The sequence below is a fragment of the Nothobranchius furzeri genome, chromosome 5, assembly GCF_043380555.1.
Source record: "Nothobranchius furzeri strain GRZ-AD chromosome 5, NfurGRZ-RIMD1, whole genome shotgun sequence".
NCBI classification, from domain to species: Eukaryota; Metazoa; Chordata; class Actinopteri; order Cyprinodontiformes; family Nothobranchiidae; genus Nothobranchius; species Nothobranchius furzeri.
This window is the reverse complement of record NC_091745.1, coordinates 26,377,596-26,392,830: the sequence shown is the minus strand read 5'-3', so window position 1 is coordinate 26,392,830 and position 15,235 is coordinate 26,377,596. Positions and strand designations below refer to the sequence as shown.

At 41.5% G+C, this 15,235-nt stretch overlaps 2 long non-coding RNA genes across 2 annotated transcripts in view; one reads left to right on the top strand and one right to left on the bottom strand.

The window, feature by feature from the left end:
* Positions 1-15,235, top strand: part of LOC139069996 (uncharacterized) — a 210,414-nt gene that overhangs the window by 163,980 nt on the left and 31,199 nt on the right. The gene's annotated exons all lie outside the window — the stretch shown is intronic.
* On the bottom strand, positions 2,768-6,204 carry LOC139070083 (uncharacterized). Its single transcript, XR_011520733.1, has 3 exons — positions 5,439-6,204; positions 4,388-4,492; positions 2,768-3,940 (listed from the first exon to the last, which is right to left on the bottom strand). It is a non-coding gene; the product is annotated as an uncharacterized lncRNA (long non-coding RNA).

The window sequence follows — 15,235 nt, the reverse complement described above, 5'->3', positions numbered from 1 at the left end:
CCCTAAGAAGCTGCAGCATCTTTTTTAACATTTGGTGAAGAGGCTAGAAGTTAATGTTGAGCTAACAATGCTAACGGTGAATTTGAATCAAATAGTCAGTGCTAAAATATCTCAAGCTACTTTTTCAATCACCAACAACTCAATATTACAGTGAATGTATTTATTTATTAACTGGCTGTGTCATCTTCACTCATCATCTAGAATCTTCTGGTGCTGATCCATAACTGGCAACAATCATGGAAGTCACAAACCAGAGCGAGGCGGCCGATGAGAGCAAAGTGTTTTTGTTTTGAAACATAAACTGCGGTACTTGAATTTGACCACAGGATGTCATTCTTCTTCATGCACCTTGAGAATAATCAGCTGCACATTGTGTCCCCATATCTGATCACAATGAATGTTGAGGTTAAGAAGCTGAAAAGCTTCTTAACTTTCATGTTTTGAACACAGTTTTCAAAAAATTTAAAAAAATCATGGCTGAGGGGTGCAGAGGTAGTCTGTTGGAAGTTAACTGCCAGGGCAGTGGCAGTCATCGCGTCATCAGTCTAATTTACTGTCCATTGTGGTATGAATGGTCAAAGATTGGTGATGATAAATACACTAATTGGGTCCATTTGTTTTTGTCATTTTCCATAAAAGATGTAAAATCAGTTATTTTTATAGAAAAGATGGTGCATGAACCAGTTTTACAGCAGAAAGCACATTAATGCACATGATGCCTCCAGAGTATGGTGTAAAGAGGTTGTTGTGGAGTATTTTGGTCTAACTGGTATAGACATAAAAGCTCGGTGTCCTGGATGAAAGCCTTGTGTCTGAACCAACACCCTCCACCTCTAAATGTTGACTTTGTTGCTGCTCTGAACCGCTCTGCATCTGCAAACACTGTCGTTTTGGGAGTCATTGGCAAATTGATCCCTACTTTTGTGTGTTTTGTTTTTCCCTTTCCACACATTAAATTCTTGCACAGCACCAAAGTCACAAAGAGGTTGTTGAGACTTTGACTTGAGACAGTATTTAAACCCCCCAGTGCTCATTTCGGGCTCCCAAAACAACATGGAACCAGTGAAAGAACGTTCTGCAGAAGTCACTATCAACTTTCTGCTGTCATCAATAACTGTATGAATATTTAATCAAGATTCAAATTCTTCCTTAATTATAACAAAGTGATGTGAATTGCCTAAACTGACAGCCATGAGACATTAGAAACGAGTGAAGAATGAGATTCCTGTTTCCACGAGCAGATGTTGGGTGAACTAAATAGATGTGCTCTTATTTAACATTCTTCACTTTCCACTCTTAGCAGATACATTTACATACATAACATGTAAAATACATTACCTATGTCTGATTGGTTGTTTAGCTAAAAAATATCAGTGACCTATAATTTATACATGCAGAAGTCTGGGATCACATGGATTTATTTTTGTGAATCTGTGGAAACACAATAATCTATAAAATTAATATCAGGATTACAAAATGTGAATATTTTCTTAAAATTCTCTCATAAGAAAATCCACCTTTGGTTGGCCTCAGGCCAGCAGTTCTCAAATTCCAGACCATACATTCAGAACATCAAGTCTACCTAGACATTGACACAATTAAGTATTGTTGTCCCTAAATATCCTTTAAGTTTGCCAATTATTGTTTGTTTGGTGAAATTTAATATTTTAGAAAGTAAGTGCCCTGTATTTACATAGCACCTCCTAGAGTCCTACAATCCCCCAAGGTGCTTTACAGTCAGTCATTCACCCACGCACACACACATTCACACACTTGTGGTGAGCTAAGCTGTAGCCACAGCTGCCCTGGGGAACCCTGCAGAAGCAGGGCTGTGCAGAGACCTTTGAAGGGGCGGGTGCTCAAATTTAAAAAGGGGCACACAGAATAATATTTTCAAACACCATGACATAACCACAGTATACTCAGCTGAAAAACAAATCATATTTATTAGAAATTCAAAATGGAAGCGAATCATTATATACACCATAAGGACAATGTAAAGCAAAAGTAACTTGTTTAGGTAAATGGTCTGTATTTGTATAATGCTGTTGGGGTTATTAGGAGCGAACAATTCGTAAGCTTTAACTTACTTTTGGATTCTTCAATAAATTCTGTAAATATGGGAATATTTACTGATTTATTAATTAATTAAGATATTCTTAGATATACGGGGCACCATTCCCCTTTAACCGGGGAATATTTGAATCCAAAACTCTTATCAGTCTTTCTTGAAGTTCGTAGAATCCTTGGAGCAGAGACTTCTCTTCGACACAACAAAGCTACTGGAGACGAAAATCTGAATTTTATAACGCTTAATTAACAATTTGTCAAATGAATAAACAGTGGCATAAATGAATAATAACCATGTGATATAATAAAAGGATGTATATTCAAAATAATGTTCAAGGTGTTTGTGTGGTGTGTGTGAGTGAGTGTGTGTGTGTGTGTGTGTGTGTGTGTGTGTGTGTGTGTGTGTGTGTGTGTGTGTGTGTGTGAGAATAATGGGTCTTTGTTTCCCCAGAGTAGGTGGGGGGAGTGAGCTGTGAGTGTGTGTGGGGCTCTTCCCCTCCCCTCGCATTCAACAGGAGACCTGGATGTGTAAAGTTTTCTACTTTCCCGAACACTTAGTGGCTTGGAATCACAGTAAAACTTAACTCAAACACTTCAAAAGTTAACAAACAACAAAAGGTCACTTGTAAATTATTTAATCTAAAAGGAGTCGGCAGCCTGGCCAGAGCTGACGACTAAAGATATTAACGATGATCAATAAGCAGTTTATTCTTTCAAAATGACCCGGCGGACGTGTTTTGGGAGCGAAAGAGGAAAACACGAAGCTACTTTTTAAGCAATAGCGCGGTTTTATTGCTTATTCTGGACTATAGAGGAAACGGGAGGAGAAAAGGAGAGAGAAAAATGAGTTTTCTGATCACCAGAAGAGCGAGGCGTCCCTCACTGTTTTGATTTGACGGTTCTCCGTGTTTCTCCGCAGTTTTCAGCGTCATCCGTCGGTTTGATGCTTTCTCCGTTGTTTGGCTCCACGAGTGTTTCTCCACGGGCTGGACACAAAGAGAACGAAGTTTCTTTTGGGCTGAGTTTGACAACTTACAGCGTCTCTGAGAGCTGGATGGAGCTCCGCTCGTTCCCAGTCAGGTCCTGATGGAGTTGGAGTGTAGTTTCCAGCGGTTGCGTGGCTCAGCTTGGGCACTTAGAGCTTCCGCGTGCTCAAGTTGTCGGAGCGTTCGACAAGCGTGTCCTTACCGCCAGGTATCCTGGGCAAAAGAACGAGGTTCCTTTGTCTTTGCTGAAGATTTATGGTCTTAGTTTGCGGGAAAAGTTCCATGGCCTCCCGCACATGCGCAGAACGTGTTTCTGGTATTAGGCGGTGACATCATCACAATGCTTCCGTGTGCAAAGCATCATGGGAAATGAAGTTTCTTGGCGCTGATGTGATTATTTGCTTTTCAGAGCAATTTAAGCACAGTCATTTTGGAGAAAATCACTGCATAGTAATTTCCTCATGAGGTCAGACCCTCAACAATGCCTTCTTAGGGTTCTACAGCCCCCCAAGGCACATTACAACACAATCAGTCATTCACACACACACATTAACACACTGATGGTGATGAGCTATGATGTAGCCATAGCTGCTCTGGAGCGCACTGACAGAGGTGAAGCTGCTGAGCACAGGCGCCACCGGTCCCTCCGACCCCCACCAGCAGGCAAAGCAGGTTAAGTGTCTTGCCCAAGGACTCAACAGCATCAATCTCTGATTGAAGTCAGGCTCAAACCTGCAACCTTCTTATTACTGGACAACCTGCTCCACCTCCTGATCTATTGCTGTCCTATTTTACCTGATGATGGGGTACAGTGTAGCTGTTGCAGGGTCGCTCCTCTTGCTGCTGCTGATGATGCTGGAGGGCAAGGCTGTGTTGATCTCAGACTTTAGGTAGTAAAACGAACAGAGGAGAAATGTTAGTCAATTACAAAATTTATGTAAGATCATAAAAAAATGGCAAAAATTGGTGAAAACTCTTAGAACTGTAAGACAGAAATATCTGAGACAACACCTGTGGTAAATAAATGGAAATCTAAATATTAGTGGATAATAGAGGAGTTTATGTCAGAGATAAGAATGTGACAGAAATATAAACAGAAAGAGTTCTGTGTGTCTTCAGTCTCCTCGTGTGATCTATCACTCTCCACTTGCTGTCCATCTGAGAACAAGGCAAAATTAGCTATTGTATGAATGAATTATGTAGTTATTCATATTTAACAGGTCTTGCACCTAATCCATGATCAAGAGGCTAACAAAAAACATTTTCTGGCATCAAAACATTGCAGTTGTGTATATTATTGTTTCTACACTTGTTGCTGTGATGCAACTTACCTGTACTCTTTTTTTTTATCCAGCTGGTGAGGGACCCACTGCCTTTAGCTGCCTCATGTAGCTCTTTCTGTCGCTGCTTCCTCCTCCTGTCCTTACGAAGCATGTCTGTACAATGATATATCATAATTGATTTACAAATATTTTTTCATGCTTATAAAACTCATGCATACACATTCTGGGACATTTCATTCCTTTTCCAGAAAACTAACTGTATATAATTTGGCCACAAATTTGCTTCATGATGCTGATCCAGAATATTTCCATACTATTTTAATCATAGTGCTTTAGTAATTATAATAAAAATAAAGAATAAAACAATGTTTATGCTTTCATTCAGTTTTACTATCTACTTTGTGCAAAACAGAGAACTGTACAGATAAAATAATTTTGCTGTGAAAACAGTTTTTTTTAAATGTACATCTTTAAAACATAATGTTTTTAATACAATGCATTCAAAAAGAGAGCAAATATAAACTCCAACATTTTGAGAATATGCATAGTATTAGTGAACTAAAAAACCCACCAGAAGGGCTGAGAAACCTTAACATCTAAAACAAAACTATGTTCCCTAAAACGCTGGACAGAATTAACAAACAAGGACTGAATATTTAGTAACACAAAACTTGTGACGGATGTTACCTTTAGTATTTTTCTTATTTCCTTTCACAAAAGGTAGCTAAATTTTAAATTTGTTCAAGTTTTATTAGTCCGCGAACCAGGAAGTGATTTTGTAAACAAGAAGCAGGGCTGTGTGAGACCCTAGTCACGTGACACGCAGCAGCGATAGGAATGCAACTTTGCGGTACCTAGTTAACAACAATGACATTTTATTGGCAAATTCCCAATACTTAAGATTGAAAAAATATTTTCGTACAAGTACTTATGTACAGAATGTTTTTGGTTAATCCTAAAGTTACTGAGGTTCAGAATCGGTACCCAGCCACAGACACACACCCAGCTAGTAATATATCACACACCTAGTGCCACAAAACAACTTAATAATGTACAAAATAATCTAATAACCGTGTATAGTAGTGTGCATCCTACTTACCGGTGTTAGTCCGTTTCTCCCAATCAATATGTATGTCCTAAAAGCTTTGCACCACTCGCTCGGCCATGAAGAAAATGTGGGTGCTTGCTTGCAGCTTGTTGTGACCGGCTGTGCGCTCTGGCGTGAGGAAGAGACGGAATGGTCACGTGACGGTATGGTCACGTGACTCACGCCAGCTATATAACATTAAACAGAAATTTTATTAATGATTATTTTTGTTATTCTTGAGGGGGCACAAACAGAAAATTCTTTAAAAAAAATAAAAATAAATATATATAAAAAAAATCATTAAACCTCAAAAAGGGCACTTTGGGCACATGGGAGAAAAGGGGCAGGGTCTCAAGCACCCTCCGCCCCCCCCTCTGCACGTGCCTGTGCAGAAGTAAGGCCGCCAAACACCGGCGCCACCAACCAGCAGGCATGGAGTGTGAAGTGTCTTCTCCAAGACTCAACTACAACACAGGGCTCGAACCTGCAACCTTCTGGTTACGGGGCAAGCACTTAACTCCTCGTCTACCACTGCTCTGATAGATTTAGCAGGATTCTTGGTTCAGATTCTGATCTGAGGTTGAGTGCGAGGTGCCGGTGCATCAAAGAAACAGTGTTGATTAGAACTAATGATTTTAAATCTTATTCTGGTGTTGTTGACTTTTGAACTGAAAGTTTAGGAACCCCCTTCCTTACATGTTCTAGTTTTTTTCAAGGTAATCTGATGAGATTTCACCACTATCTACTGCTGGTTGGAAAGTGCAGTTTCTAAAACCCTGTCCTCTACAATGAAATAAATACTCGAAACAAAAAAAAAGTTTTAGACGCATTTTTTCTTGCTGTTGAAGTTTTATGATTCATATTGTTCTTGCTTGCTGTTTTTCCACGTTTAAGTTACGTGATGCTAATGCATATTGTGTGCAGTTGAGCTAACGGGACTTGCCCTTTCTTTCCACTGCATGTGAAGGCGTCGCAAAATGGCTGCAAAACTTATTACACGACAATTAGTCATTGCTATAGTAGATGAGGTCCTTCCCACCAGCAGCAAAGTGTAACGCTTTTGACGTGCCCTGAAATCGAGGGGACACTACCATTACGTCAAGTCTATTGCTTTCAAAACACATCAAACTCTGCAGTTTAGAGCGTGCCAGACAAGACGTTAATCACAAAAGCAGTGTAAAACATCCAGAAACTTTCATAATAAAAGTCACATGCCTAAATGTAGGTCATTTCCTGTTATAACCCCCGTAGCTAACCTCTTCTCTTTGCTTATCATTATTATGTATGGACTTCTGAAATCACGCGTGGTGTTGCCAGGGGTTACAGCCCAACTTCATGATTGCTGAGATTCTACTGGCAAAAATAAAATTTGGTCCATGGGATTTTCAGTTCTCCTTTTAATATCAAAAATAAAGGTTTTCTTTCTTTAGGGCTTTTTACAAGACACACCATGCCGGCAAATCAGCGTAATACTACTGCACTGGTGTGTCTTATAAACGCGCCATGCTGGCTTGGTGATGCACGAATTATGCGCATTCGTTCCGCCTCGTTTGGTAGTAACATCGCGATAATTGACTGACTCATAAACGGCGACTGCGCCTTGGCGCAACAGAGGGAGGTGTCGTGATCAAACCAGCTGAGATGTTAAACTAAAGCAATGCAGCTCTCCTGGAGCTTCTCTCCATTAGAGCTGGAGGTCAGATCACCAGAGACTGCAAAGAGACTGTGGAGGACAGATTCCTTTAGGAGCAGCTTGTTAAAAAAAAACGTAGTAAGCACAGCTTAGATCGTAATTCAAATAAGTCATGTCCAAGTTAAACGGAAGTCCGTAGAGCTGCGGAGACCTCCCCCATACCCCCTTTATGCCGCCATTGCCTAATCTTTTGTAAAAAGAACATTGCACCACATTACCACCGTGGTTTGACCACTTATAAAGGACCTAAGGCTCCCTGATGCCGCCACGGCGTTGAGGCAAATTGATGGCATTGTTTTGTAAAAATGGCTTTTTACTCTTAAGAATTGACTTGAATAAATAATAACTCTATAGAAAAAATCCTTTATTTTTGTTCTCTGGTTTGATATTAAATGATGACTGAAGTATAATATTACATAGTTTAAATCAACTTGTGTGGCGATAAATGATTAAAGCAGTAGTTGAGGTTGTGTTTAAGTGCCGACTCACTGAGAAAAGAGTTTCTATCGAGTGAGTGACACAAAAGAAAGATTAGAGGATCAAGTGGTGAAAGATGAGAGAGGAATCCAGTGGAATTGACAGCAAATTCAAGGGTTTCCAAGAGGAAGAGAAGACAAGAGACAGGGTGATAATTTTAAAGATTTGAAGGGTCAAGATTGAGCTGGCTGATAATAAGCGGAGTGAAATGAACCAAATCAGAAAATATGAGCTGACGCGGGTGTCGTCTGACTGTGGCGGTCTCAGACAACCGTCAGACACCTCCAGGGCCTGCAGCTCAGTGTTTATGCATGGATCAGAGTCAAGACTGCTCCAGGTCTCATGCACGCTTCTGGTTCTTCGCAATGTGTGAAGGACCAATAAAGAATTGGGATTTCTCATGGATGTAATTAGCCAATCATTTCTAATAGTGTCCATAGCAATGCATTTCATGGTAGTGCCATCTTACCCCAGGCAATGTGCCTTGAAGTGTAATTTCTGCCTGAGCATTTCGACGCAGAGCTATCGATTGCATTCAGTGAATGATCTTCTCAGAAACCCATCATCTGCTTTAATAATGTCAGTCTCCAGCACATTCTCCCTGCTTGGTTTCCATTAATATCCAGCCTACGTGACATAGTCAACATTCAGCGTTCAGACAACAGGCTCTTCGAAGCATAGTTCGTTTGCATCTGGGTCATTTAATCAATTTATACAACTGAACCTCTTTCACATATTGATATGCAGTTACCCTGGAATGTGTGTGGCCTTTCATCCCCCCCCCCGAGTGAAGCAAACTCCAGGGGAGCTTTCAAGATCTTCCGCCGTTATTTATCATGTGACATTTAGCCAGGCCCTGATGGCAACAGCTCTCCTTTTTAATTAGAGGTTCAACCTCTTCACTGGATGACAAATTGACTGGGTTTTACCTTAGAAAAGTGGAGGAGCATGTCTGGTTCATGGGGCTCCTCCCTGATGGAGGGCTAACGTTGAGGAGGAGGACGTGTGGCGGGAGGGCGTCATTTTAGCCGGCTGGAAAATTTCCAGGACTGTCGGTGAAACGTTTTGCTCCATTTTTAGTTCTGTGGGTTTAAAATCATTAGAAAGCCAGAAATAAAGAGTTGACCGTAAGTTTTCTTGGAGTAGCTAATTTTAAACCCAGTTTCCTCTTTTTGTGATACTTTTAGTTTCCTTGTGACCTTCTGTTTGTACAGATGCAGGATCTGGAGCTTGGTCGGCAGCGGCAAATGGCTAATGGCCCATCCCCCGGTTATTTTACGGCAGGCTGGAGAATGTGTCCACTTTGCATGGTTCCCTTCTTCCATTTTTCAAACTTCGCCTGAGTTCGGGGTGACACAGCTTGAAACGGGTATCGGGAGAAGCAGCAACACAAATGGAAGAGCAGACCCAGATGATACAATCACTTTGTTCAGCATGAACACTTCCGCAAACATGTTGGGGTGGAGGGGGGTTTCTGCAGGGCAGGCGCCAAGGCTTCTGTGTAAGATGAGACGGTGTAAACAGGCAGATTGGCTCTCTTCACAGCTTTGGCTCCTTGAGATTTCATGCTAGCTGGATTTATAGAGAGTCACAGTGCAGTGAAATGTGCCTTGGGCTCCTCCGGGGCCCGTCTCACAGAAGCTGCAGAGCTGTGAACCTCAGATGATAAACCGAGTATAAATCTATAAAAAGGGAGAGAAAATATTACATTTTATATTCTCCAAATTCAAGGCTCATCATGTTCATGTGACTCACTCAGGAGATGTTCCTCTGGCCTTTTGTTTATTGTATACCTACACATAAAAGTTTTATTGTTAATTAAAATTTGAGAAATAATTATAATTCAACTGAGTCTCATTACACTTTGGTTAGAAATCTGCATTTAAATATTGAACAATGAAACAAGCAAAACGTTATGTATCGGAAATTTTGTGAAATAATTAATAAAAAACGTTAAAGTAAATCATAAATGTACAGATTGGAACTTGTCATCTCAGTATCGGTATTTAGAAAGTCATTTGCTTTACCTTTTCACCTGATTTTCTTTGTACTTGATCATCTCTGGCATGTTTTATGTCTAAATAGATGTTTTTAATCTGTGTATTTCTTGGTTTTCCTCCATGCTTTATTACTTGTTGTGCTTTCTGTTAGGAAAACGCTTTTGTTTATGGTTGATTGGTTATTGCATGTTGATTATTTTTTTACTTGGTAACATTTGGGGCGTAGTGACTCCAAATGTGAGGTTTGAGATGCTAACTTTTTTTATTCCACTATTGTTCAATATCTTTTTCTGTTTTTTTTTATTTTCCTGCATGAAACCTTTTTTTTCTTATGAGTTGTCCCCAGTTTTTGTGCAATGTATCGTGTTTTGCCTAAGCAGCATCTGGATCAGCATTTGAGATTACATTAGTTGTGTGTGTTTTGGCATAATTCAACAGGCGTTTGTTGTCCATTAAAAGGATGGCTTGTTTTTCAGAAGAGTCTTCCTCGTCTGTCTGCTTATCAATCACCATTCAATTATTGCAGAAATGGATCCAGTGAGACAAACAGGGAAACATTTCTCGTGAAACGTCCGGAACATCAAGGTAACTCCAAACATCTCCGTGTGCTCAAACAGCAGCCCTCCTCACAGATGAAACAAGACAACTTTTTCATGTGGCGCAAATCATGCAACTAAATGCATAGCATATAATATAAGTATGACACATCGTAATACCAGTGTAATTATGCACTTTATTTCTGTTAATATTACATTATCGTATTATTAATTATAGCATATTAGTAAAAAGAATATGTTAACACACTTTCCATGGAAGTCCATGGATACAGTTAAAGGTGTGGTTCACTGAAATAACTTTTTAAATGATTATTTCTGATTATAATTGATCACTGTGAGTTTTCATGCAGGCTGAACATGAAAATAGTCTCCTACACCTATCTGCTGATTAGCTTCTGATAGAAAATAGATGTGAAACTCTAGGATTCGAAACTCCTGACAGATCTACGTCACACTTAACATTCATGGAATCACTCATCTTGACTCACGACGGGGAAGGCTGTTGTTGGTTTACCATCAGGAAACGGCAGAGACGCCTCTGCTAGTAAAAGATAACTGTTAGCATTAGCAACTCCATCAGACAGAAAAACTCCTCCAGGCTTGTGTTACTTGCGGCGATAAGACATCCACGTTGTAAGTCAGTGGTAGTCATGTTGCTGTTATCCAATCGGTGGCGAGATGTCCATCTATCAGGAAATACGACTCCAAAAGCGGCTGTCTGCTTGCAAGGCACAACTTTCTACCAGAGACCGCACAGTCCCACACCTTTAAAGTGATTAATCATTAATATTATTTTTATATTAATTTACTTAATATTTTAAATCTTGTGAATCCAAATTGATTTAAAAAATATGTGGAAAAGAAACATTTTCATTGCTGGTGTGGAGAATAAATGGATACAATGTCTGGGTTAGAATCAGTAAAATAAGTCAGCATGAAGCAAACCACATGGTTCAAAATAAATAAATGTACCTAATATTTGGTGTCAATAAACAAAATCAGTTTGCTGAAATTTGAGAAAGTTTCATTTCCAGTCACACACAGCCCCCAGAAAATCAACAGTGTCAGAGTGAAATACAAGCAAGTTAAAACCATTAAACATATTTCTGACCAGAACTCAGTGCTGAGATTCTCTTTAATGCCCGTCCAAGAGGAGCATCTGATTAGAGGCTTGTGAAAATGTCCGTTTCAGCCACTGACACCAACATGTGAAGGCATGAAATGGACAGAAGCATGTTGTCCCTGAGTGCTCAGCAGAGTGGACTTGGAATGATGGAGGGGCTGCAGCTCCCTAATGACGCTCCCCTGCAGAGGGGACAGTTGTCTCAGCTATAAGTCCTACTTCCTTGACAGCCCCTGGGATTCCTTTGTCCTGTAGTAAACTATTCTGAAGGATGGACATTTAATTGCCCAGCACACACTAATGAGTTTGCAAACTAATTAAAGGGGGTATATTACGCCCTGTGGAGACCCACATCACTAAGAAAGCCAGGGACATCTTTAATGAGGAGCCTTGATAACCCTTCAAAGGAGGGATGTGTAGTGTCTGTAATGATGCCCAGGGTAAAGCCAAGCTCAGCCAGAGAAGTGTGTGTGTGTGTGTGTGTCCCTCACCTCGGGTGTGTGGAGACTTGCAAGCAGATGCCAAGTGTTTTCAGTCCATCGCCCACAGCTACCTACCTACATGTCCTAATCAAAGAGTTTCACTCTCCTTCCAACAGGTTCAAAGAGACCAGCTCCACCTCTTTTCTCAGTGGGAGGTACACACACACACACACACACACTGACACACACAGGTGCGCACACACAAACACACGCGCGCGCACATGCACACGCACGCACATGCACACGCACGCGCGCACACACACACACACAATTTTTGGGGTATTATTGTATTATTCATTACAGAATCATCAGGGCTGTTAAGGAATGAGAGGAGGTGTTTTGGGGACCTTTTCACGTGTCCTATAAGATGGGATGGGATGCAGAGGAGGACATCTTGGCTGAGTAGGAAAGGCGGAGGTGTGAGATGGACAGATGGACTGCATATGCCGTCAGAATCGATGAAGGTCATAATTACTCCTCATTTTGGAATTCATTAAATCACCCGAGGCGCTTTATGTTTTCAAGCAAATGAAACAGTTTGACTGTCGGTGAGTTTGAGCCGCTGCCCTTTGTCATGTCAGCTGGAGCTCCCGCTGAGGCGCCACGCAGCCGGCAGCCCTTTTCTCCGCAAAGTCAGTCCCCCCTCCAGTAAACAAGTGGAATTTTTTCTTCTTCTGTTTGTGTTTGTGTGTGTGGTCACAATATTTTCCTTCTAGACAGTGACGGCTGTTATTTTGCCCATGGCTCCTGTCAAAACTAACATGGCTTAATTGACTGTGAGCGAATGAGCTCCTGGACTGATCCTGTCAGGCTCCTCAGGAAGTGATGCTGCTCCATCTGTGAGGCGCAACTCCAGCGACAGCAGCAATCTGTTGCTTGGGAATGTGCCAAGGCTGGGGGAGAGAGGGAAAAAAGTCAAAATTACAGGAAGTACCTCAGGCGCTGTGTATATTCTGATCAGCTGTCAGTGATGACACACTCTGATGAACATGCACGCAGAAATACAGCAGCACAGAGCCCAGACAGGAAGACAGATCCACATATACACAATGTAATTTTTGCATCATGGTTAGCAATGTCACATTCAGGGGGGCCTGCGTTTCTCCCTGAAAGTATGGCAAGAAATCAGAATGGTCTTGTCTAGCTTGTTAGACATTTGATGTCTAGCGAGGCTGTCCTCCGGGTATATCCAAAACACAACCTGTCATCTTTTCCTACGCCGCTGTCATGTGCCCCCAAAAATCGTGGCATATACTGTCATCTTAGGTTTTTACCTGTAACTCAGCTCAGCCAGGCCCAGCCTTGACCCCCTCAGCCTTTTACCTCCTTTCCTCTTCTCTCGCCTTTCATCTCTCAGTCAGTCTTTTCACTTGGAGATACTGCACTTCCTCTGCTGGAGTGTGCAAAGCGCCGGCGCCTTCTGGCTCGATTAAATATTTAGATGGCTGTCTATGTGGATGGAGGCTTGGGGATGAGGAGGAATAATGTGGGAGACAGCTGCTGTTGCACATCTGGGTGTCACAGGGAGAAGGTGTGCGGCTGCTGTTGCCATGGTGGAAGGAGACTTAAGAGACACAGCTGTCAATCAGTGTCCCCCCTGCGGTGGAACGGCTGACGGCTGATGGGCTGCCATTGATGTCGGAGCCATGTGCACTTTTTGGGTGAAGGTGGCTGCATAATGCCTCCACCAGCCTCTCCGAATCCTTAAAAACATCATTCCAGCTTCCATAGAACCACATCTGATCATCAAAAAAAAAATTTAACTACCACTTCCTGTGACTGTGTGATCTCATGCAGGAGGTATTTTGGTTTTTAACCATCAGCAGTCCTTGTTTAGGTTTGCTGGTAACAGGGGTGGCTGTAGGTGCAGTGTGTCAGAACATTTGAAGATTGAGTGTGAACAGCCGCCCACTTCTTCCCCCTCCACTCTTCATCCACCAGCAGCTTCAACTTGGAGGCTGCAAAGCGGCGCTCCGAGGCCGGCTGGCCTGAAAATCACTTTGTGTTCCTCTCCCAGGCACATGCGATATGGATGCGTCTCCGCTCGGCTCAGGCCCTCCCGACACCGTGATTAATGGCACTCGCTTCTCTCCCCATCTCATTCTGTTACTGTCAGAGTTAAGTGGGCCGAAGACAATAATAAACAGTCAGTCTTCTGTGAACCCCCTAACACGATCATTCCACCCCACCCGCTTCCCGCGTTCCAATGAGAAAAAGAGGAAGAGAGATGGAGAGGGAGATAGAGGAAATGTGTGTGTGTGCGTGCATGCTTACGTGTGTGTGTTGCACTAAACAGACAAATGCAGAGTTAAAGACACAGAAACAGGGCTCAGTAATGGAAGTGGGAGCTGGGAGATGCGTCAGTAAATCAGATTGAGCCTCATAAGTATGTGATGTTAAGAAGAGGTACCACTTAGTTTCAACCCTGTTGGCCTGCAGCGGTTTGTCTGCAAAAAAAAAAAAAAAAAACTATGAAAAAAAAAGAATAATTATGCCATTTTTGCTGCAGTGTTTTTGCAAAATGTTTTTTTACAACAGTTTCTATGTTTTCCATCAGAAACATGAAATGTTTAAGTGAATCGTGCTCTGCATCACCTCTGTGAACTTACAACTGTCCTGCAGCTTACATGGCAGAGAAAAAAGACTTGATCTGCACTGTGATCATTTAACAACAGGAACAAGTGCTTTATAGATTTTAATATTGCATGGACGATAATGGAAAGCCGATGCAGGGCGCTCATCGGAATGATCGGCTCGGTATCAATACCATTTTGCAGCAAGTCGCCACTGGCAAAGCAGGGAAAAATAAAAATAGCATAACGGCTTTGTAAATGATTATGTTAATAGAGTTAATTTTTACAACATGTTTAGTGTTACTTTTCTGTAAAATAAAATCCAATCATTCCTAAAAGGAAATGGAGCTTATTTAAAATATGATACTACAAACTAAATGTTGAAACTGGAAATGTTTTATAGAATTATTTACATGTTTTATCGTGTTGTTCATTTTTAAGGAAAAGGGCTAATGTTAAAAGGACAAACCTGGTAGTGTGTGATTAACAGTTTTTAGACTGTCTGATAAAGATACTAGCCGTTTTTACAAAACAATGCCGTCCATTTGCCGCAACTCCACAGCGGCATCGGGGACCTCGTTTATAAGTGATCAGACCTTAGTGGTAATGTGGTGCAATCATGTCCTTTTTATAGAAAATTGGGCGATAGTGGCATAAAAGAGGTATGGGGGCGGTCTCTGCGCTGCCGCAGATTTCTGTTTATCTTATGTTTATATTTATGTTTTTAGCAGACGCTTTTGTCCAAAGCAACTTACAAGTGATAATCAGCATGTTGCCCTTCAGGCTAACAACAACAATAACATCAACTTGACATCAATCATGGAGAGGAGGGAACAAGGAGTGGCCCGTAGAGACGGGGGACGGGAGCAGGGAGGGTGCTAGTTAAGAAGATGCTCTCTGAAGA